This window comes from Ips typographus, linkage group LG1, assembly GCF_016097725.1.
Source record: "Ips typographus isolate SLU linkage group LG1, UJ_Ityp_2.0, whole genome shotgun sequence".
Taxonomy (NCBI): domain Eukaryota; kingdom Metazoa; phylum Arthropoda; class Insecta; order Coleoptera; family Curculionidae; genus Ips; species Ips typographus.
In genome coordinates, this window is record NC_138422.1 from 17,616,313 (window position 1) to 17,641,944 (window position 25,632).

Genomic DNA, 25,632 nt, shown 5'->3' on the forward strand with positions numbered 1-25,632 from the left:
ATTAAGTGGCGCCCTCTGTTTGTCAATGGCTTTAAGCTGACTACTGTCCTGTGGCAACGTCACAACTGTTAAAATTTGTTCAGAAAGCTAAGAATCATAGTTTTGTAGTTTTCTTGCAGTACCTAAAACTAGACAGGTTTTTGAGCTCCAAGATAATTATTTTGACAGTTGTCACGCGACTGTCTAAATAAATAATGTTCTACGATCACATGACAACTGTCATTAACGACAAAAGAGTCAAACTTGTCTAAATTCAGTAAGTATGACGGATAAGTACAGATTTCTTGCTATAATCAAAATAAGAACTGCTTTGACTGTTAAATTTGTACTTTTTGTCATAACTCGGTAACAACTGACAGTTCGACCGTGAAAAAAGGGGGTAGTTGGATAAGTTTGAAAACTTTCTCCTCTCTTGACTTTTTGCTGTCAAACCCACAGTTTCAGAGCAAAAAATTCTCGAAAACCTAGTTCTCAAAATGGCTTTAAATCAGTTTTAAGGTTATGAGTGTGATATTTTCAGTCAAGACAGCCTTGATCTTTGAGGTTAAGTAACCATTATGGCCTAATATAGGCCGGTAAACTTAAAGGTTTGTGATAGAGAACACAAAAAAAAACATAAAAATACATAAATAGTTGGTAGTAATAGAAATTCTAGGCTTGCGCTCTAAAGTCCCTTTTTTCTCGTTTTTCTTGTACATTGCCACTCCACTTAATATGTTAATGGTTTATTTCGATTTTATTTTATTCGAGCTGGTGGGTTTAAGCAAAAAAATGCCAATTTGCAGGTAGAGTAGCGCTAAAACAAATTGGACCAATACCAGCCCGATTCGTTGCGTCCAATTCAAAACCGCATAAATCGGGTACATACACGCCCTGACAAATGCAGAAAATTGGTACTTACAACGCTTGGTACATCTTACAGTAAATTGTCAAAGCCTTATTAGTGGATGACTGTTGACTATGGGATGGATGAAATTGTGACTGACAGCACCGCAACGAGCAAAGGAACGATTGTCACGGTGTGCAGCCTGTGGTTGAGTTGAGCCAATTTAGATAGACATCGTCTGGAAGTTTGAAATGTCTGGAAATGTCTCTTACAGCACTAGTTACATAATATACTATTTTACACTTGCAGACTTGACACACACTTGTGACATTTTAAACGTTTTTCTTCTACACAGGTTGTCCGTTTTACAAGCTCAACCATGGGGATCTCGGTTATTTGAAGAGATCAAAGTCGGTTAAATTAAGGAAAAGATGCGCATTTTCGAGCTTTGTAAGATGTCGTATTAAAAATTACAAAATTCCGACTACTTCCGGAATTATCTGGAAAATAGCGAAATTTTGGAAAAACCTTTTCAATTTTTTCTGGACTTTTTTGAAGACAAATAAAAATTACTGACACATCGTCAGCCACTTCTCCTCTACAAGATGGCGAGTCAAATTTGGAATCCGACGTTTCGATTTTCCGAAACCATCATCAGCTTTGTTTCTTCATATGGGCGCCTTATATTGTATTTTTGCATTGTTAAATTCAGCTTTTTTTCTGGATAAGATGATGTATCACATGTTAAGATTCGGACTTGCAGTTTGTAGGAAATATAAAAAATACTTTATTTGCGAAAAGGGCCTTGTAAATAACGGTACATGACGTTGTTTTGATAAACAAATTATTGACACTCCGACTGGATGTTACTTAACGTCACCTACATTTACTAACTCGGTGTAATATTATTATGAAAATGCACTTTTCAAGTGTAGAAAAACGAGATATGCTAAAAATGTATTATGCATCGCATAGAAATGTCCAAATTACTTCAGAATCATACCTACCTACAGTGGTATCCAGAAAGACAACAACCTGCGCAAAATTACTTTCTAGTACTTCATCCAAATTTAGCAGAGTTTGGAGCATTTTCTAAGCCTAGAAAATGTTAATAGACAAAATGTTAATGAAGCGGACATTTTACGAGCGGTGAGTAAATTGTTAACACTTTCAGAAAAGTAACTCACTTAAGTTTGGCAGAGATTAAACAGCACAGAAATTTCCATTAGGTACAAGATAATCCATCTACATCCACAAGGGCGATAGCAGAAAAAATTGACACATCTCACCAGTCAGTTTGGAGAGTGTTAAAAAAAACAAAAATATCGCCCCTTCAAAATTCACATATCCCAAGTGTTGCTAAACGGCGAGTAGCATTTTGTAGAAGTGTTATGCTCCGTTTGCAGCAAAATCCCCATTTGCTCGCCAACGTGATCTTAACTGACGAGTGCAAATTCACCAACTCAGGCATGTTCAATTTACACAATGAACATGTCTGGTCCATTGAAAATTCAAGGGAACATCAAGGCCGGCCACAAATTCGCTTTGGATTAAATGTATGGGTAAGCTTGTTGGGTGATAGGATTATTGGCCCTTACATTTACCAAGAAAATTTAACCGCAGCTAGGTATTTGCAGTTTTTAAGATCATACCTTACAGATTACATCGACGAAAATATTAGCATCAACAGCTTGAATGACCTTTGGTTCCAGCAGGATGGTGCTCCGCCACATAATGCTAGGAGGGTAACCGATTATTTGCAGCAACTATTTCCACAGAGACATGATTGATGCATTGATGGATCCATTCGTTGGCGGCACGCTCACCAGATCTTTTGCCATTAGAGTTTTATTTATGGGGAACTATGAAATATCTTATTTATAAAACGGTACCCACTGATATTAATGAGTTACGTATGCACATTATAACCGGTTTGAGGACTAAAATAAGAAGACGAGATGTTTTAAGAACATTCCAAAACCTATGAAGACGCATGCGGCTGTGCTTGGAGGTAGGTAGGTGTAGGGTGGATGTAGGGTGGATGTAGGGTCAAACCTTCGAGCATCCCTTGTAATGGTTTTTATTTTATTATTTTTTTATATTCAGTATTCAGTTTTACCCTATCTTATAAATTGAAAACGTTGATCCTATTTTGTATAGCTAAAAACGGCTAGATTACGATAAAGTATTTTCCTAACCCTTTAGCCTTAAAGCGTATTTAATTTAATCCAACAGATAAAAAGCCACAGTAAAACAAACTGCCCATATTGCTTTCGTCCGATTAACTTTCACTTTCAACTTTCCTCTTCGTGCGATAGAGACATCTTATCCACCCATGTTGAATAACATACTAGTTTACGCACCTTTCAGTTCAGAAAGCTTTACTTTTCTAGTCTAGCGCGGCAATGATTAGCTGGATATACAGATTATATGGTCTATCGAAGATGTGTGCCTGCGTAGATATACCAGAACGACTGTTTTTTTCAACAATCAACAATTTTTCAAACTTTTACAGGAAACAGATTAAACAATAATTTACTCTCTAGATCCACTGTATGATGACCTTGCTCATATGCGACCAGCAAAGTGAAAAATAAACAAGGTGGCAGGATAATCTTATACTACAATTTATTTTCCATGGCAATGGAATACATATGATACACTGATACGTACATATAGTAGTTGTGTCAAAGTTCAATGAAGTTCTACTGTGACACTGTTTCTTAGTAGAATGATCAAAATTGATGAATGGTTAAAAATGTAAACGTGCTGGATTTTATCCTGAACACGGTCAACAGTTTAGATCCGCTGCCCATATAACATCTAAATCCAACAACATCGACGTTTTCAAACGAAATTGTTACGATTTTTATGTGAGCAACAAGTTTTAGTCTCTTTAATTTTCTTTAAAAATTATTAAGGTAGCGTACAATAACAATCAAATCGACTATAGCTAAATTTTATTAAATAAAACTCAATGTTCATTCGGAAGTAAATAAGGTATATCTTTGCTGCCGTGTGGTGTGCCCAGGGGGGGACATGATTTAACTTTCATTGTTAATATTTCCCAGTGTGTTTGGTGACTGCAGCAGTGTTTGGGCTATGACGTCACTATTATGCACCGATAGTGCTGGTTGTAGATTAGTACAATGTGGGAGACAGATAGTACATCATATTAAAGGTTAGGCCCTTTGAGCTTTCCGTACCCTTGAAGACGATTTTTCTAGAAGAATCTGTTTCACTTTTGATTTTTTTTGCTCTTGGCGTGGAAGCTGTGACAAAGATTTACGCTCTGCGGATTTAAGGAATTTGGTGTAATTCCGATCTAGCTTTCTTTTTGGTGAGGTTGAAGTCAACTCATTAGTCGTAAGACTGATCTGCATAAGCTGAGATTATTCGGGAACCATTTTACACCTAGAAAGCCTTATCAACACCTTTGTGGTTGAAACCACGTGGTAAACTACATTTCAGGCTATCCACCAACCCTAGGTATGTATCTGTTGCTCTCCCCTTTTCTGAATGTTATCCTGCCTTCATAAGACACAGTACAGTGGTGCACCCCTATATGGGTGCATGCACTTTTAGGCCTGCTTGGTACCCCTATCTTTGCCTAATTGGTATCCCCTACGTGGCTCACGTCTGCTAGGGAGACTCTTCTGGCGCCCCAGAACCTGTAGTCGGCACCCTCCAAACTGTCTGGCCAACGCCCCGACGTACTGAGCGACGTACAGCCTACCTGGAAGCTCTTAGTCTGGCTTCATCCTTTTGAGTCGGACTGGTGGAGCACCACCGTGGGCTGGTAACCCCCTTTATTGAGGTGCCGGTTGGCAGCCAAGGTAAACCGTGAAGATATTGCAAGGTGGGTCCTTTCCATTATATTCACTCTTGGAACTTGTGACACCCTGTGTACTGGGTCAAATACTATGACATATTCCTGACATCAAAATAAGCCGATTTAAAGCAACTTATCTTAGTTCGAAATTACTCCATTTTCGAGATATAGCGGTACAAAGTTAAAAAATAAGAATCTATTTTTTTAAATTTATCGTACATTTTGTAGCATATTACTTTCAAATCTGGTAGCCAGAGGTTTTTTGAGAGGCGACACCCGAATTTAGACACTTACAATTTGAACAAATTTTAGGTGACAGTATTTCGGTACAGTATCGAACACTAAAAACCGAAATATCTCGTTAACCGTTTACATTAGCGGTTCTTAGCAGGAGTACCTTTTTTGCTTTAAAATGTTTAAAACATCATTTCCTTAAAAAATAAATAAGAAAATTACACCGAGAAAAAAGTTACGGTCACTTAAAACCATAAGAAGTACACTGTAAAGCGCCCTCTACCGGCCGCAGTAAAAATGTATCCAATTTCGGGTTTCGCATCTCAAAAAAACCCTGAATACCAAATTTGAAAGTAATAGCACATAATAGTTTACAAAATGTTCATTATATTTAAAAAAATGTTTTTTTATTTTTTAACTTTACCACCCTATATCTCGAAGACAGAGCAATTTCGGACTAAGGTAAGTTGTTTCAAATCGGCTTATTTTGATGTCAGGAATATGTCATAGGATTTTGTACAGACCTTTTAGAGACACCCTATATATGACCGGGGTTCTTTAAGTCAGTAGACTCAGATGTCATTGCTGTTCTGACTAACCATGAAAATTTCACTAAAAACTTGGTTTTAGCCATGAACTAACGTAGTCATAAGGTATACAGATCTTAGTTGTAAAACTTGCCTCTGCTAAACAGCTGTCTAGAGTAACCAAACACACGCGGTGGACACTAAGACTTTATACTGAATTAAAACAGAGCTACGCTCAGCTATCGCCTTTAATTCGGATTAGGTTACGCTTTGTGGTTGTAGGCTGTTTATTGTTTATAAATTGAGACTGAAGTCTGTAGTAAGGTTTATGGAGACTAAAAAGAATTGTTGTTGCATATCTTGAGTTTATTGTTCCCAAACATCCCACTAGATTATAGCTTAGCCGTGCGGTCTTTCCCGCTTTTGTGTCTGTACAGTCATCAAAGCTTCGGTAGACTTGCTTTTCTAAATGTCTTAAAAGTGGTGGCGCTATTTGTTTGTTAATCTATTGCTCCACCACCCCTCTCCGACTTGTGGTGGCTCCGGGCATAGCCTCAAAAGGAAGAGCAAGGTACTAGAAGTTAAAGAAAGGGACAATAAAGTCTTAGGAATTCTCGAAGGGAATAGAGTCACCCACTGTTTTCTGTTCATGCTTTGAGCCTAAACAAATCCGGCTCATGGCAAAATATACTGTTACGATTTTCCCGTGGGTTCACACAAAGTCAATTTAACTCAACGATTAATAAATTTATTACACTTCAAAACACTCCGTACAATAATTAACACAGCTACTAAAAACACTACTACAATTCCACAATTATTCCACTATTTAAACTTTACCGCGTTCCCAAATTCACTACTCCCGCGGTCGAGACCGCGTCTTTTATATTCGCAAACCACGTCCTAGAATGACCGCGAAACGCTTCGCGATTTGCGTCGAATATTAACGATTGTGCCAGGTGCGGCGCTTCCTAACTGTGGCCTACTTTAATACGCGCCCGGCCAGATATTGCGGCGCATCGGTTTCATCCCGAAGTGAGCGCTCGTTAAGAAGTATCGAGCATAGTAACCCAGACCGTAACACTGCCCCCCTCTTAAAGCTGATCGTCCCGATCCGCTTCATCTAATCCCTGGTATTTCTTGAGCCTGTCCAGATGGACAATTTTCATCTTGCCTTTGGGGCTGCGTTGGACTCTGTACACGACGTCGTTTAACCTTTTTACCACATTGTAAGGTCCCTCCCAAACAGGTGTTAATTTCGGTGATTTGCCTTTCTTCCTCTGAGGGGTAAACAACCAAACTTTATCATCCTTCTGGAACCCTCCCGAATTGGCCCTCAGATCATAACGAGCTTTCATCTTGTCGCTAGCTATTTTCAAACTTTCCCTGACCTGGATGTTCAGTAATCTATCTTGCAACTCGTCAACGTAGTTCTCAATGTTCGTGCTTTGGCCTGTTGGAGATACGAACACCACATCACATGGAAGTCGCAGTTCTCGACCAAACAGAACTTTAGATGGTGACTGTCCCGTTGAGTTGTGGACTGCTGCTCTATAAGCCATCAAGAAGAGCGGAATATGCTGGTCCCAATCTTTCTGATGCTGATCAACAACCTTTGAGAGATGTTGCTCTATGGTCTTATTAAATCTCTCGACCATGCCATCCGACTGAGGATGAAGCGGCGTTGTTCGGGTCTTCCTAATGCCTAGCAGGTCACAGAGCCTCTGAAAGAGCTTGGACTCAAAGTTTCGTCCCTGATCAGAGTGTAACTCCAACGGCACACCAAATCTACTGAAGACATTTTCGACGAGAATATCAGCGACTGTGCTGGCTTCTTGATTTGGAATCGCAAACACCTCAGGCCATTTGCTAAAGTAATCCATGGCAACAAGAATGTACTTGTTGCCTCTGTTGGTCTCAGGAAAAGGCCCAGCAACGTCTATGGCTAAACGTTCGAGCGGCAATCCTACGTTGTACTGCTTCATAGGTCCCCGGGATCTCGTCTGTGGTCCGTGGCTTGCTGCACAAATGGAACATTGTCGACACCATGATTTCACGTCTTGGCAGTAGTTCACCCAGTAAAAGCGTTGCCGGATTTTGTCCAAAGTCTTATTTACTCCCAAATGAGCACCAGTCTTTCCATTGTGCATTTCCTCCAGTACGTGGTCGACCCTTCCTCTGGGAACTACCAGCTGCTTCCTTATCTCTTTTCCATCGGCACTCTCCCAAGCTCTTTTTAGCAAGCCGCCTTCAACCACAAGCGAGTCCCACTGAGCCCAAAGTGCTTTGAACGTCAGGCCTTTGCTAGAGATTTCTTGCCATGTTGGTCTTGGCTCGCTTTGTTCCTTTCTCAACAACAATGGGCCTATGTCGCTGTCTTCTAGTTGATCCTTCCTAATCTCATCGGAACTCCATTCATCATCGGTCTTCAGCTGAACCATTCTGATGGACACAACTCCTTCACGTTGTTCCGTTTTCTGGCAATGTTTGCAATCTTCGGCGCAAGGTCTTCTTGATAGAGCATCTGCGTTATTATGCAGCTTTCCGGGTCGATGCTTGATGTTGAAATTATACTGCTGGAGTTTTTCAAGCCATCTTGCTACTTGCCCTTCCGGTTGTTTCATTCCGAGGAGCCACTTGAGTGCCGCATGGTCAGTCCTTATCAAAAATTCCTGTCCGTACAAGTACTTGTGAAAGTGATCGACTGATTTTACTATTGCCAGTAGCTCTTTTCTCGTAACACAGTAGTTCCGTTCTGCTTTGGTAAGTTTCCTACTGAAGTATTCTATGACATGTTCTTCTCCGTTTTGGATTTGAGACAATACAGCTCCAATACCAGAATTACTGGCATCTGTGTCTAAAATAAACTTTCCTTTTGGTTGTGGATAACTGAGGATGGGACTGGAGCAAAGTGATGCTTTTAACCTTCTGAACGCCTGATCACATTGGGTATTCCAACAGTAGGGTGTTTTGTCCTCAGTAAGTTGATGTAGTGGAACTGCGATGTTGGCAAATCCCTCCACAAACCGTCTGTAGTAGGTGGCAAGTCCTAGAAAGCTTCTCAGTTCGTGTTTATCCTTCGGTACTGGCCATTCTCTAATTGCTTGGATCTTCTTGTCGTCCGTCTGGATTCCGTCGACCGACACCACATGCCCAAGAAATTCGACTTGCTTTTGGAAGAACCAACACTTTTTGGCGTTCAATCGAAGATGGGCACCACCTATTCTAGCAAACACTTCTTGCAAGTTGTTCAGATATTCTTCAAAAGTTTTCCCCATCACCATGATATCGTCCAGATAAACCAAGCAAGTCTTCCAGTTAAGGCCACGAAGCACAATTTCCATTAGTCTTTCAAACGTAGCAGGAGCATTACAAAGTCCGAAGGGCATCACATTGAATTGGTACAGCCCATTTCCAGCAGAAAAAGCAGTCTTCTCCTTATCTTGCTCCTCAATGCCAACTTGCCAGTACCCACTCTTCAAATCTAAAGTGGAAAACCAACAGGATCCTGCCAAAGTTGTCAGTGTGTCGTCGATACGGGGAAGTGGATAGCTGTCCTTTTTGGTCACGTCATTCAGTTTTCGGTAATCTACACAAAATCTGCTTGATCCATCTTTCTTAGTGACCAGAACAACAGGTGATGACCAAGGGCTGCAGGATTCTTCTATAACTCCGTCGTCAAGCATCCTTTCCACTAATTCCTGCACTTCCTGTTGTTTGGCTATTGGTAGTCTCCTAGGTGGTTGTCGAATCGGTTGTGCATTGCCGGTGTTAATTCGGTGTTTTACAATGGTAGTTTTTCCCATATTGTTCGGTGTTCCAAATATGCTACCATGGTCCAAAATCAGTTTCCGAGCCTTCTTCAGTTGTGGTGTTGACAGATGTTTCCAGGTCTTTTCAAGTTCATTCAAGAGCTTGTTTTCCCCCAATTGCTCCTCCTGTTCTGGTAACCCATCGCAATTGGTTATTTTGACTACAGGCTCGAATGCCGCAATAATTTCGCCTTTGTTGATTTTGACGTCGTCTGAAAAAATGTTTGCAACTCTTATTGGGACTTCACTTCCTCCATTTACAAGTGATTTCCCAATGAGGCATCTTCCTGGTCGGTCCGGGTTTCGTACAAGTCCAACACAGCTCCCAGAATTCTGCTCCAATTGTCCAATAATTATTTGCTCGGAATTGCCGCTTATTTTTACTGTCTGACATGCCAAAACATTAATGGGTGACTCACAGCGGTGACTGGTTGACAGGATGAACTCTTCACTTCCAAACCTTAGGATATTTTGCTCGGGATCAAAAGAAAATCCATGTTGACGAATCAGGTCCATTCCCAGAATAAATTCATCTTCAATATCCGCTACTAACACAGTGTGGTAAAACGTAATCCTTCCAAGGCAAATCTTGACTGTTATTTCTCCTAAAACTTTAGCCGATTCTCCAGTCACAGTGCGCAGGAGAATACTTCTTCGTAAAGGCTTAATTTGACTTTTATCCACAAGGTTTGACCGGATCAAAGATACTGCCGCACCGGTATCCAAAGTAAAAGTAACGTTCATCGCATCCACCTTTCCATCTACGTTCAGGCTTCCCATTGATCTACCCAGGCTTCTGATGGAGATAATTCTGGGGGCTTTGTTTTCGCTAGTCAACATTCGCCCCGTAATGTTGACTAGTGGGAGTTTTCCTGGTCCCTTCTGGATGGTTGTACGTCCCTCGTTGGAGAACGGGACGGTATCCTTACTCGACAATCCCGTTTGATGTGTCCCGTACGTCCGCATCGATAACACTCCACTCTCGTGATCGGGCGTGATCGTTCTAACTGTGTGGAAAGACCATTTCCTAATGCTGCCACTTGTTGCACTATTTGGCCGACCATTGATTCAATTTTATCTATTGATGTAGCAACATGATCGGCTGGCGGTTCTCTCTCCTCTTGAATAGTCACGGCCCTGATTTTTGGCTTTAAGTCGTTGCACGCAGCTTCAACTTCCAGCGCTCGAATCAGTAATTCGCTGCTGTTGCTCCCTTTGAACATCTTCAGCATTTTCTTTACCTCCGGATCTCGAATCCCATCTACAAAATACTGTGCCACAAGTTCTTCTTGGATTTCATCCGGGACGGCTGGGTAAGCCAGATGCACAAGGCGACGAATTTCGGCCTCAAACTCACCTTTTTTCACCACATTTTCACCAGTTTTCTGCAGTCTTGCCTTTAATTGTGTTTGGTACACTCCTTTCCTATGCTGATCCCCATAACGTCGTTCTAATGCAGCTACTAAGAGCTGACCCCTCTGCTGTCAATTTTCTGCTCTAAGTCGCGTAGCTTTATCTCAACATCATTCTGATTTTTATGAATGTCCCGAACATCAATCTGAATTTTATTAATGTCCTCCCGAACATCAACCTGAATTTTATTAATGTCCTCCCGAACATCGTCTAATTTTACCTGAACATCACACTCCATCTTTTTGAGACTATGGGTTACATACTCTTGGATTTCTGTTTTGGTCCCCGCTAGAGCGTTCAATATTTCTACGTTACGCTCTCTATCTTCTTGACGCATTTCCATATCTTGTTGTCGAATCTTTTCTTGTTCTTCCTTCTCTTGTTGTCGAATCCTTTCTTGTTCTTGTCGAATCCTTTCTTGTTCTTCCTTCTCTTGTTGTCGAATCCTTTCTTGTTCTTGTCGAATCCTTTCTTGTTCTTCCTTCTCTTGTTGTCGAATCCTTTCTTGTTCTTCCTTCTCTTGTTGTCGAATCCTTTCTTGTTCTTCCTTGTCTTGTTGTCGAATCCTTTCTCGTTCTTCTTTGTCTTGTTTAAGCTTTGCCATAATAGCTGCAAATTGGGCGTCCATGTTTGCACTTTGACGTCTTGTTATTGGCATAAAATAAATTTAACACACCACTGTTCCGAAAATCTCTAGTCCGGTTCTGAACACAAGTCTCTAACCCGAAATTTAGTTCCAATTCACGTCGCACTAAAGTCTGATCGCACTTCTGACACCAATTGTTACGATTTTCCCGTGGGTTCACACAAAGTCAATTTAACTCAACGATTAATAAATTTATTACACTTCAAAACACTCCGTACAATAATTAACACAGCTACTAAAAACACTACTACAATTCCACAATTATTCCACTATTTAAACTTTACCGCGTTCCCAAATTCACTACTCCCGCGGTCGAGACCGCGTCTTTTATATTCGCAAACCACGTTCTAGAATGACCGCGAAACGCTTCGCGATTTGCGTCGAATATTAACGATTGTTCCAGGTGCGGCGCTTCCTAACTGTGGCCTACTTTAATACGCGCCCGGCCAGATATTGCGGCGCATCGGTTTCATCCCGAAGTGAGCGCTCGTTAAGAAGTATCGAGCATAGTAGGCCCAGACCGTAACAATACGTTGTTATCTAACTGATGGTAAAAGCAAACTGAAATAAGTTTAATACTGACGCTTATAACAAAAATATTGTACCAAAACCAACTTTTTAGACACCCTTTATAGGACTATAAAATCAAAATAATATGAAAGTGATAAAATCCCGGGTGCATAACAAAACAAACTTTAAACTAAACATTCATCCATCATTCGCGTACCTACGTATACATATGTCATATTCAAAGGTATGCCCGCGGCCATCCAAATATTTTGCAGGATAAGCCTGCCTGCGATAACTAATAGGCGGTTTTCCCTCAGGACATGCTGTCACACGTCACTTTGTCCTGCTACGTACGATAAAAGCTGTTTGTCTCACCATCCATTTTCTTGAGAGTATCAAGTGTCGTTCTTTTTATCTAGGGAGTTGATCGACTAGATATATTATTACACCCTTAGATATGAATAAATAGGACTAAAATAATTTTGCTAATAAATGAAAATGGCGTATTACATACAAATTGTAAGAGAATATTATATTATTCAAGGGAGTATGTATTGTTATTATTTATTGAAAACTAGTAAATAATAAGGGATGTAAAAACTAAGAACGAGAAATACTGAAGTTAGAAATCCAAAAAGGATACGATTAAAACACAAGTTTTATTAAGTCATTCCAGCGTTAATATAAAATCAGTGGCAACAACGGATTACCATAGTCACTGATGTTATTTTTTGATTCTGTTGCTTAATGTAGACAGTTTTTGTTCTACTCAGTTTCGCTTAAAATGTTGTAGTTTTAGAGATATTTACTATATTAAACATTAGAATTTTCACTATTTGGAAGGCTATAGCAGGCGAACTATTGACGATAAAGCAAAACGGTTCAAGGTTTCTATTTTACTTTCTTACTTACTGAGATCTATTATACGACGTTATTTTAATAAATTTTTAAATCAAAACTTAAAGTTTTTTGAAAATTTTGAATATACCATCATAACCTAAAAGTGAGACAGAAACTAATGACGTCTTTCTAAACAATCTTGCAAAAACCGCATCTAGATGCCCTGAGCAACTCCCTCAGTTGGTCACCCTGTCAATGCTTATTCTGTGTTATTACCTAGTTTGAAAAGAAAATTGCAGTGGAAAATATTAACTTTATTTTCTTCAGGGGGTAGAGCTCGAATCAGCTAAGAAAAGGCCACAGGCGTCATCAAACGATGATGTCACGATCTCTGTACGTCTCGCTTTAAATATTGCTGCTCTCGTTACTTTCCAAGTTGTTGCAGCCAGTCAGTGGCGTGCTATTATTTTATCAGTAAAATGAAACATTTTCGTCGTTTTTAATAAAGAAAATAAAAGACAACAAGTTTTTCAAAGGAATGGAAACTCCTTCTGCTTCTTTCTTCATAAATTGTAAGACGTTACTGACGATTTCACGGCCTTGGCTGTATATGATAACACCTTTCTTTCCAACCTTTTTGAAAGACATTTTGACAAAATAACGTTTTTTATTCATAACACTATGTGAACTTCAACTGCGACCATCAACAATACAACCAAAACACCAGACTAAAACGGAACCTAACCTAACCTAACCCCCTAAGTCTCCCTGTCCGCCACTACATTTTTTTAAACTTGGCAACACCGTTTAGAGTGCCGGCTAGTAAAAGCATATAAGAAGGTCCAAATGTCCCTGGCCGCTGCCGCATCTGTTTTAATTGTGTCCAAGTAAAAACCGTACTACGTTGCCAAGTGGCTTTTTGACCGCTTAACAATATATTTTCGGGAATATTTTAATAGGACGCCTCTGATTATATCTAATGCGACGGCAACTGTAGAAGGAGAAAGAAATAGTTTTAAAAACTGCGTCATTGATGATGCGGTGGCCTTTTCTCATCTGATTCGAGCTCTAGCTAAGTAACACACAATTTTCTCCACAAAAAAATTATTCAATGGTATTTAAACCTTCAAATAACGCCCAACATGTTTCGAGTGCAGCAGCTACTCATCATCAGGGGCTAGAAGAGCGCTCGAATAAGTACAACATGCATACAAGGGGAGAGCAAACCTGGGGTAGTGTTGTGAAAAAATATATATAGAGTTTTTTTAGGATAAAACATTTCAAAAAACCAGTTCAGTGATATTAAAAAGATTATTTCCCTCATTGTACTAGCAGCCAATAAAATTCAATGAACCTTTCTAGTTCGACCAATGAGAGCCGTTATATACTGAATAAATCCCTAGTTGCTAAAATTTTACACTGATTATTTCCTTCCTATCAATTTTGACCAATCGCTATCAAGAATTAGTATAACAAATGTAAATTTTAAGTGGAAAAATCACTTAACAACTGTCAACTTAGCTGTCAGCAGTTTTTAAAAAATTCGAAAAAATTTCACACTCCTCACAGCAACATAAAGAATAGTGTTACCCTTTCTAGCTTGAAAGTTATTGTTCTTATTGTTTTAATTAAAATAAAATGTTTATTTAACTCAGGAAATAATCTTACCAAATATCCCTCGTGCATCTAATTTTTCCTGTGGAAAAATTGGAATACTCGTTTCTAAGTAGTTTGTTTTAACAAATAGCATGAGCGAGAGTGGTTTTAAAATTTAATAACGTGGATTTAATTTAAGTTTAGTTTTTATTTAATATAAGTCATTAATTCTTAGTTTAATTTAATTTTGATTTTGTTCTTTGAAAAAATCCTTCGACCTGCGGTCTCAGGATTTTATCGTCGAATTATTTAGTCTCAATCATTTTCCAAGCAAAATTTTGCAAAAAATCACCTATGCACAGTTTACCCGATAAAACTTGAACGTCTCGGGATATAACCTATGATTAAAAAGTTACAGTTTTTCCGGGATAAAACATTTCAAAAAACCTAGTTTTGTAAGTTTAAAGAGAGAATAATCTGAAAAAGGGGAGAAAAGTGAGGTTAGTGAGAAAGGTCAATGTCAATCAAAGTTACCTTATTGTGGAGAAACCACCATCCTTCCATATACGTTAACAAAATGAAAAACTTAAAGTTAACATATCAAAAAATTATTAAACTTATGAGAACCGGTACGGCAATCTAGTTATTACAGCATCTACCCTTCGCAAAGGGGAGAATACCAACTTTAGTTGGCATCCTGCGGAAGTTCGGTGAACGCTTGCCAATGAATCCTACCTGTTGCGATAGCGGTCGAGGTAGAAAAGAGCAAGTTAATGCTAGTGCATGAATAGCAGATTTTACAGAGACAAAAACATATGTCAAATAACCCTTCAAACGTCAACCTTGATTGACAAAAGATAGTCCTCAGTGACCCAGGTTCGCGTCAGTATGCTGTCATTATAACAATATTACAAAGTAAACAAACTACCGAGTTGGTAAACAAATTAGAATAATGCGAGTATACATTACAATCTGAATTTCTATAATCTAGAACATAAATATAAATTAGCAACAGACGAAAATCTACCGGGTAAGTGTGCAAACAAAGGAATATTCTGTCAGAAGAGTAAGGAGTTGAAGAAAGGAGTGGAAACATGTTTGATTTGATCATTCAAGCAAAAAACCCCTCTGTCAGCAGATGCCCTAGCAATTTCCATGGACTCAAGCAGATCAAGTAAGTTTCCCTTTTCACAAAGGTGTAAGACTTTGAAACCTCTTCTATGTTGAAGGGGTGATGGTGGAAACAAAGGTGTCTAGAGAAAGGAAACCATGTTGGCTTTACAAAGATTGGGATTGTTGGTGAATCTATTGAATTCTTTGACATGTTCACCAATTCGGGTTGAGAACTTCGTACCAGTTTGACCTACATAGAGGGCCTTGCAGTTCGGGTCACAACATGAGAGTTGGTAAACACCTGATTTATCAAATTTAGGTGTATGGTCCTTGGAATTGAGTAAGAAGCGTCTAGCTGAGTGTTCCGCCCTAAAGCAGATGTTAATATCAGAGAGTTTGAAGAGATTTTTAGATAGATTATTTATTTAATTTTATGTGAAATAGGGCCGAAGAATGGAATGGAAAAACGGAAGACGGAAAAGCGCTGCTGAATCAGCAAAAACGGTTTTCCCACTGCGGTACAGAAAAGGAACGGAACCTTTACTGTAAATTACTTTCCAAAAACCTTAATGACAGACAAAAACCATAAAATGGCCCTCAGTCCGGGGCACCCCTTAAATGGGGAGAGGGTGCGAAGAATACCCCCGTTGCCTACTTATAAGATAAACCATAACAATCAAGAAAACACAGTGAATATCAAGATATATGACAATATAGTACGTATCGCCACCTGGATCGTATGTAGCTTGTTTATGCCAGAGAAATTGGCGAACACTGAGGCTGAGATGAACCGAATGAATATCGATATACTGGGACTAAATGAGGTTAGGTTAGGTTAGGTTAGGTAGGATGGCCTAGTTCTGGAAGGCAAAAAACAAGTAATGGATACATTTATTATTCAGGAGGCACTGACCCAGAGCATCGATACGGAACAGCCATACTCTTTTCGGACTTCACCCCTTTGTGTGATAGAGTGGCTCTATTAAAATCACAAACAACTCACAGATATCTAAATATAATTCAAATTTAAACGACAAACCAGATCAGGAAATTGAAGAATTTTATAACAAAATAGATGAAGTAATGCGGCTCACAAAGAAGGGAGAGATAACGATGATAGTTGGAGATTGTAATGCCAAAGTTGGCCGTGCTGCTGAAGGGCATAGCATAGAGGCATATGGTCTTGGCGAGAGAAACAGCAGAGGAGACAGACATGTGGAATTTTCTGTAGAAAATAACCTTTTAATCGCTAACAACTTTTTTAAACAGCATCCAAGAAGACTATACACCTAGAGGTCACCTGCAGATAAGGAGGAAAAAATTGTCAGAAATCAAACTGATTTCATTTTGCTCAGCCTAAACTTCAAAAGGTATATGAAATCTACAAAAACCTACCCTGGAGCAGACATCAGCAGTGACCACAACCCTGTCGTGTTGGACTTTAGACTCAAGAGATTCCTGAGAGTTAAAAGAGAAAAAACGTCAAAAAGAATAGACATCGCACGATTGAATAACCCCGAGAAAAAGGGAGAGATAAGTTCTAAGATCGAAAAAGAACTAGAAATGGTAGAGGTATCCGTACGGGAAGGGGATGTTGAAAAGACATGAAATGATATAAACACTAAAATAACAAATATCGAAAAAAAATACATCGGACTCACGGAAACCAACAAAAAACAGGAATAGATGACGCAGGAAATATTATACCTCATGAGTGACAGACGGAAATACAAGACAAAGCCGACAGAATACAAACGTTTAAATGTGATCATTAGGAACAAGTGCCGGGAAGCGAAAGAGATCTGGATGTCGACAAAGTACCAAGAAATAGAACAATTTCAAGAAAAAGTATGACACCTTTAATGTCCATAAAAAAGTGAAAGAATTTACAAACAGACACAGAAAACATCAAGGAGCAATCTTAAGGGACTTTTTAATGATGACAGACCTTGCTCCCTACCATCGATAGATCACATATTGAATGAAAGGGCTCCAGAAATAACCAGAGACGAGGTTGTTCACGCAATAAAGGCACAGAAAAACGGAAAAGCTACCGGTCCCGATAAAATCAACGTTAAAATAATTAAATTAATTGCATATAATGAAAGTAAAAAGCCTAGATTTAGTAACGGCATTATTTACTAAACTATATAGCTCAAACAAGATACCGTCAGATTGGCTTAAATCAACATTCGTAACCCTGCCAAAGAAACCCAATGCCCCACAATTTCTTAGAATCATCCACACGCGAATCTACAAGAAGTGCGAATATCAGATGGACAACACCCAGTTTGGATTCCGAAACGGACTCGGAACGCGTGAAGCACTTTTCCCCCTAAATGTAATGACACAAAGGTGTAGAGACATGAATGTGAATGTATTTGCATGTTTCATAGACTATCGAAAGCCGTTCGACTGTGTTAATTATCAGAAGATGATCAAAATTATAAGAACAACTGGAGTTAACGAACAAGACCTACGTTTCATATCAGAAGTTTATTGGCATCAAACGGCCGTGGTAGAGATGGAACAATCAACATCGGAAGATATGCAGACGGGGTGTTCGACAGGGTTGCGTCTTGTCTCCACTCCTGTTTAATCTGAACTCAGAAACGATATTTAGAGAGGACTCCACTGGATGGAGTCCAATGCGGAATCAAGATCAATGGAACGCCAATAAACATTATCAGATACGCCGATGATACGGTTATATAGCCAACGATGTACAAGACCTGCAAAGCATCATAGATTCCGTAGTTTATCATAGCGAGATGTTTGGATTGCATCTCAATGTCTCCAAGACCAAACTATTGGTCTTTTCTAAGACTCCAATAAATGCACACCTGCATGTCAAGGAACAAACAATCGAACAAGTGACCTCAATAAAATATTTGGGAGCTAACATCAATAACCAGTGCGACCCGAAAAGGAAAATACTTTCAAGGATCGAGCAAGTATGAAATCATTTTTACAAGACTAGACCTTAGTTTGGTACTCAGAACTCGAATGATCAGATGCTACGTTTTCTCTGTTCTACTCTATGGATGTGAAAGCTGGACACTAATTCCACAGACCGAAAAGAGAATAGAACGTTTCGACATGACGGATGCTGCGAATTTCATGGATATAAAGGATGACCAACGATGAAGACTCAAGCGCATGCACAAACAAAAAGAAGTACTGAGCACTATCAAGGAAAGAAAAATGTAATACCTGGGTCATGTGGTGAGAGGTGATAAATACGAAATACTACGTCTCATAATGGAAGGCAAAGTACAGGGGAAAAAATCAGTAGGAAGATGCCAGAACTTATGGCTAAAAGATTTAAGGCGATGGTTCGACCGCTCATCTGCAGAAATCCTTCGTGTTTCAGTATCCAGAGCTACAATTGCCATTTGGATCGTTAACCTTCGGCAGGAGAGGGCGTGATAAGAAGAAGAAGTACTGCAGATGCATTTTTAGATCAAACTATAGACATAAGCTTCACACAATAATCTAATAGAATAAAGTTGTTTGAAGCCAATATTCGACGGTTTTGACATAACGAGACACCTAAATGGCAGGTTATTGGAATGTTGTTTGTCCACAAATGAACCGTTTAATGATGACCATATTTCACCCACCAAGTCACAACAAATTTCGAAAACACTGATATTTACGTCAAAGTTTGACACTTCGAGACGTAAGGATCGGGTGAGATAATCGGTGATCGGAATAGCTCGGGAGTAAGAAAATTGGAAAACAGACGACAACATTGCGCGCTATTGCCAACATATTTTAAGGCGCGTAATTTAAATTTTCGAATCTATGCAATTTTATTGTCCAGTAAGTTCGGTTGATAATAGACTCACCTGTGTTATGACGTGCAACTAAAGTTATAATAATCAGGGTATAATTTGCTGCACACGGTCATTTGCAAAGGTGACAGTTTAAGCTAAATCGACTGACAGAAACAGGCAACACAATAATTGACTAGGGAGAAAGACGACGTTGAGGTCTTACGCACGTTACGATCCATGAAGTATAGTTCTCAAGATTTTACCAAAGGGTCGTTGCAGTGGGGAAAACAGATATGTAATCAGCTTAGTAATTAAAAAAATATTATATGTATAGACTAACTACTGGTCATAAGTTAATTGCATTTTAAGGTAGGATGTTTAGCAATACAAATATATTTTTGTAGTCAATAAAAATACACTTAGAAATAGAATAGTCCTGAGAATAATATGAATACAATCCTGTGCAAATTAAAACGATCCCCTAAGGAAATCGAGGGTTGAACTAGGCGCATCCCTTCATCTTTAACAAAACAAAAACTTTAATTGCCAAATTAATCCCTCTAATTTTTCGATTAAATCTTGAATTATGAGGTCGGTAAGTTTGAAATACTGCATCAGGGGTTCCAAGTAACAGAGTAGTTAAGCTTTTCTTTTACTTTTTACTTTGTCGTCAGAGTGAAAAGCTGTTGTTGTATAAATTTTATTAATGATATATCCAATATAAAAAAGAAGAAGGAAAGGCAATAACATGCAGAAAAATAAGGAACAATCTAGTCAGCTGAGCAAGGAAAAACAAAGACAAAATAAAAACACTCATATTACGAAAATATGCAGTGAAATAGATGTATACCAGACTGCTAACAATACTCGGGATTTGTACAAAAAAACAAAGGAATTGACACGAAAGTTTAAGCCAAGCCAAATGGGAAGACAAGAAAGGGCTTGAGTGGAAACAATATAATGTGAATAACTATACAACGAAGAAACAGAAATTGTAAACGACCAACAAAATAAAGATAATATAAAAAATAAAATAGAGCTGGCTAGATCAACTCAATAAGTAAATAACCTTAGTGTCACAACTCTTCATACATGAAAATAAGACTAATAAGAAGAACTCGAAAAACGACAAAATTTAAAGAGACACTTCGGAACAAAAACTGCCGAGACCAAGTAGCAGAATCGAAAAATAAAATCAGTTACTGGGGTTCTTCTTTCTTTCATGTGCCTTGTCCGGTCTCCCTGACGTTGGCGATCACCATGACAAAAGCTGTACGATCCTCCGCCAAGCGAAAAAGTTCCCCAGCCCCTCTTATGCCGGTCCAATCCCGAATATTTATGAGCCACGACTGTTGCTTTCTTCCAGCTCCGCGGCGCTCCTCAATCTTGCCCTTTAGTATGAGCTGTAATAGACGATATTTATCACCTCTCAAAATATGTCCAAGATATGATGTCTTTCGGCATTTTACGGTCGTCAAGAATTGTCTTTCGGTGTTTGCTCTTGGTAGTACGTTCCCGTTTGTAGCATGTTGTGTTCACGGAATACGAAGCATTCTACTGTGAACCACATTTCGAAAGCCTCCAGTTGATTCATCGTCCTGACCTTCAGAGTCCACGTCTCTACTCCGTACAGCAATACTGACCATACATAGCATTCAACCATGAGTTGTTTTAACTTCAGATTCAGGTTGTCATTGGAAAGAAAGGATCTCATATTATTAAAAGTTGCCCGAGTAATCTCTATTCGGCACTTTATCTCGCAGTCTGGGTTTAGATTCTCTGTAACAATACTACCAAGGTATTTGAACTTAGAGACACGTTTAATTTGGCTTCCATTAGTTTCTAGGGTAGTGGTGATTGTGTGGTTGCCTGCTGAATATAATAAATTTGGTCTTTTCTATTTTGATTTTTAGACCTTGTGTCTCTCCCACGTCACCGATTTTGTTTATAAGCAACTGTAGTCCCTCGATTGTGTTTGCTAAAATCAGTGTATCATCAGCATATCTGATTGTTGTTATTGGCTCTCTGTTTATTTTGATATTCCTTCCAATGCTTCCTTAAATATTCGATCAGAGTATAGGTTGAAGAGTAAGGGCGACAGTATGCAATCCTGTCTTACTCCACGTTGTATTTTAATATGGTCTGTTTTAATATTGCCTACTTTTATCTGCGCCGTTTGATTCCAGTATAGATTTTGAATGATGCGGATATCTCTATCATCTAATCCAACCCCCCGCAGCATATCAACAAGTTTATCGTGCTGTACGCGGTCAAAAGGTTTCTCGTAATCGATAAAGCATGCAAAAACATCCTTTCGCTGATCACGGCATTTTTGGAGGAGAAGGTTCATTCCGAAAAGTGCTTTACGCGTTCCGATAGCGTTTCTAAATCCAAATTGAGAATCAGCAAGGTCTTCCTCGCATCTACATCTAATGCGAGCGTGAATGATACGTAGGAATGCTTTGAGCATGTGGGACTTGAGGCTGATTAAGCGATAATCACCACATTTTTTTGTCTGATGTTTTTTAGGTAGAGCAATAAAGGTTAATGAAAACATCTCTCCTTGGCTTCTTTGATCTCCCTTCTTATGACCTTTTGTATTTTTTTAGTTTTTTTTAGTTTTGTTCTTCGCCAGTCTTTGCTGCTCCATGAGGTTTAGAATGTGATCTGGCATCCACTTGTTTTTGAGTTTAAGGGTCTCGCGGAGATGTAATTTACACGTGTCCACAATGATATTCTTGATGTTATTCCACAGAGTCTCTATATCTTGGAGCTGGTTCTCCTGCGGACTTGTTAACTTGTTACTTATTCCTTCGGCAACAATATGTCTGACTTTAAGGTTATTTAGTCTCGTTACATCAACTGCTCTAGCTGGGTTTGTTTGCTTTTTAGCTTTTAAGTTTAACGACAGTTCAGCCACAAGGCGTTTATGGTCCGAGCCAATGTCAGCCCCAGGGTAAGTTTTGGCACTTTTTATTATGTTTTTAAAACGCCTATTAATCAGTAGGTAGTCGATCTGATTTCTAATTAGTGTTGAGTTATTTATATCACAAGTATAAAGTCTTCGTTTGGGTAGATTGAAAAACGTGTTAGTAATCTTCATCCCTGAGTCCTGGAAAAACTCGTAGAGTCTGTCACCTCTCTCGTTGGAGCTACCAAGCCCAAAACTACCAACTAAATCGGTGCGTTTTCCTTGACCAATTTTGGCATTAAAATCCCCCAATATAATAATACTATCGCTCTTTAACGTCTCCATTGTGGAGTCAATTAGCTCATATAAATTTTTCACTTCCATCTGGCATCTGGCTTCACATTCACTGGCCAACGGTGTTCGCTTATACCCATTATGTGTATGTTTATTCTCTTCATCTCCTGAACCAAATTATCGAGCTTCCCAGCTTGAAACAGGGTTCTCACGTTCCATGTACAGATGCGCAACTTTGATTTCACTATTTTGAGCCGGGGGATTCTTAGCACCCCATGCCCAAAGGGCTGCCCGGGACTAGGGGCCGTCTTGTTTATGTTTCTTGCCATAGAGATTTCCTAGGAAAAGGTGATCAATGTGGTTTCTCGTTGCCTTCCTTGATTTGATTTCAGCCGCCCAATCTGGGAACAGACGCTGTTAGTAGCCGTTGTTCTGGGTCAGACGCTACTCGATTCGTCATATCTGACTATCGCCAGATAGTCAGATATGGTCGTAGTCAGACGGCGGGGAGCCACAAGTGAGGATTGGTAGTCTTGTGAGGACCAGTCATCGCTTACTAACTTACGTCATAGACGTTAGTCACGAGCGTACTTGGTGAAAGGTACTACCTCTACAACACTAACCCTACACCCCTGATAATAGGGTTGCCGAACAAAAATCCGTTGTTCTCACAGATTTCATGTAAATGTGGCAACTCTGGAATTATAAAATCATCTTATATGTATTTCTCTGGCTCTTTTAGTTTTTTTTTTTGCCGCAATCCTCTATGTTGTATAGCTCGAAACATTTACCTGTCTATTAAGTTGTTCCGTCATCTTTTTGTTTGATTTTCCCGATAGTAACAGTTTCCATTATATCTGATGGTTTTTAAAATGGATGCAGTTAAAATATCTTATCAGATATAGGTTAAAATCTGAGTACGGTCCTAATCAAGTCGGCAAGCTTGCTCCGATTTAAAAAAAGAATCAGACGAGTCGAATTCAATAGATGTTATCTCGAATATTTTCCATTACCTGACGTTATCTATTTGATGAATGAAATAGGTGCGGGGAAACATCGCTTTCCGACTTTCCGACCTTATTTCGTTTATCGAAAATAAATTTATTGCTTAAGCAGAGGTCTACTAAAATATACGACTGTTGGTTTTATAGTGCTTTAGATAAACTTTTGCTTCTCAAACAGTCCTGCATTTACAGAGCTTTTACATTATTTCTGGTTCAATTATTTTGGCTGACATCAAAGTAATATTGGTTTTATAAGTGGCAATTTAATAAGAATATATAATTATTCGTAACGATATAAATATAATTGGATATAAAATAAAAATTGTCTTAATTTTTGTCTGGATGTATTTGTTTTCAAGCGCCGTGCGACGTCACATTCTAGGCTTTCTTAATCGAGTTAGTCTGTTCCAAAATTGAGTTAGAAAGGATCAAAGAAAATCGAACGCACGACTGGAGACTTTCGGTTTCATTCGCAGCCTTTCTATTACAATTCTTTTCTTCTATTCACGTCTGAGAGACTTGAAAATTGATACTTGTTCAGTGAACTGTAGTATTAGCCATGCAGTTGTCTAGAGTTTGCAGCAAGGCGATAAAAGCATTTCATATTTACATTCTTGTGAAAAGTCAAAATGTTATCTTAATTTTGGTTAGACCCATTGTTTACATTACTTATACACGGTGAGCGCCCGCTCTTGTTATTTCTTAAACAAGAATCTGTCTGATGGTTATGGTATTCAGCTGATTTTACTAACGCCCAAAAGTAGAGAGGAAGGGGGAAAAAAACCCTAATGGAGAAAAATTATCAAGACTAACGCAGACTACAATAAAACAATTAATCTCCGTTCTCTACACGAGACCAAGATAACCGGAAAGTGTTTACGTTACAATCGTACTTTAAAATTAAAGTTTAACAATTGAAATAATACCAGCGCAATTAACTGATAAATCAAACCAAACACCCCGAGCCTCATGTCAGCAAATGTAATGGAGATTACAATTTAAAAGGAAAAATAAACTTTGCCTGAAATTCAAGGGTTATTTCCTTAACAACCAAAATCGTCCAAATGGTTATCCACGGCTTCCAAGTTTAGTTGGAGCTGACAACGACTAGCACCACAGATGATATGCAAAAACAATGACCACCTTCGAGAGCTAAAGTCCGTCGGAAAACGATAATAACATTACGTGAAACGGCGTGTATGAAACACTTACCAGCTTATCAATCCTAGAAAATCCCACAAAGTGGACAGTGCAAACCACCAAAATAAATATCAACGAATTAAGGCAGCCTGCACTTATATCATACGAAATCACACGTCAAAACCCAAAATACTGACACTATTACACGTGGAGAGTAGATTTGGCCTTTCTAATCGGGGGGTAAGATTAACCCCGCTTTATTCCTTATTTAAATTATTTTTATAATAAACGAGGCTTACCTGTGACCTGAGTTGTTTCTCTACCATCCCTCACTACGCACCCCTAAACGTGACAATACTTAACGTTTTATCTAGGGTTTCTTAAACTCACAATATGGGCTTTTTCAAGTAGTTAGCGTAAAGAGTGAGAAGCGCAAGATGCAGAGTGTTTAGCACTCGGCAAATCTAAGAAGCAATAGAGAACGGCATGAAGGGGACATTATAACAGAGAAAGAGAGCATCAAAAACATCATTCAGAATGTTTACCGAGAACTTTATAGGCAATCTGTTCCAAATCCTTCAAATCTAAGAAACAAAAAGGTCACAAATGTAGGTTCAGAAGACATTCCTTTAATAAATGTATCGAAATTAAGAGCAGCATTACACCAAATGAAAAACCGAAAAGGAGAATACCAGATAACGTGCGAAACCGCAAGGTGGAGCACTTGAGAAAGCAATACTTCTTCTATTACACAAGTGCCTCGAGGGAAAATTCCTCATGACTGGGGAAATGCAGAGGTGATCTTACTATACAAAAATAGCGACTGTACAGACCTTTAACAACTACAAACCAAAAGTCTGTTGTCCATATTTTACAAACTTTTGACAACAAACTTTGAATCGGGCTGTCTGCTGCATTTGGCAAACTAGGGCATATTCTGAAAGAATTAAAACTCCCCATAAACTTCAAGCGCAAGGTCTATTATAATGTCATAGTTTCAGTTGCCACGTACAGACTCGAAACTACAACATTAACAAAGGGCAAACCGCCTCCGGGTTTGCCAGAGAGTAATGGAAAAAGGAGGCGTGAGCATTAGAGATAGGATCCACTAGGAAATCAAGAAAGAACAGAGTCAATGATGTAATGGAGAAAATT

At 39.0% G+C, this 25,632-nt stretch overlaps 1 long non-coding RNA gene across 1 annotated transcript in view; it reads right to left on the reverse strand.

Moving 5' to 3' along the window:
• Window positions 1-25,632, reverse strand: part of LOC145740156 (uncharacterized) — a 173,173-nt gene that overhangs the window by 139,694 nt on the left and 7,847 nt on the right. The gene's annotated exons all lie outside the window — the stretch shown is intronic.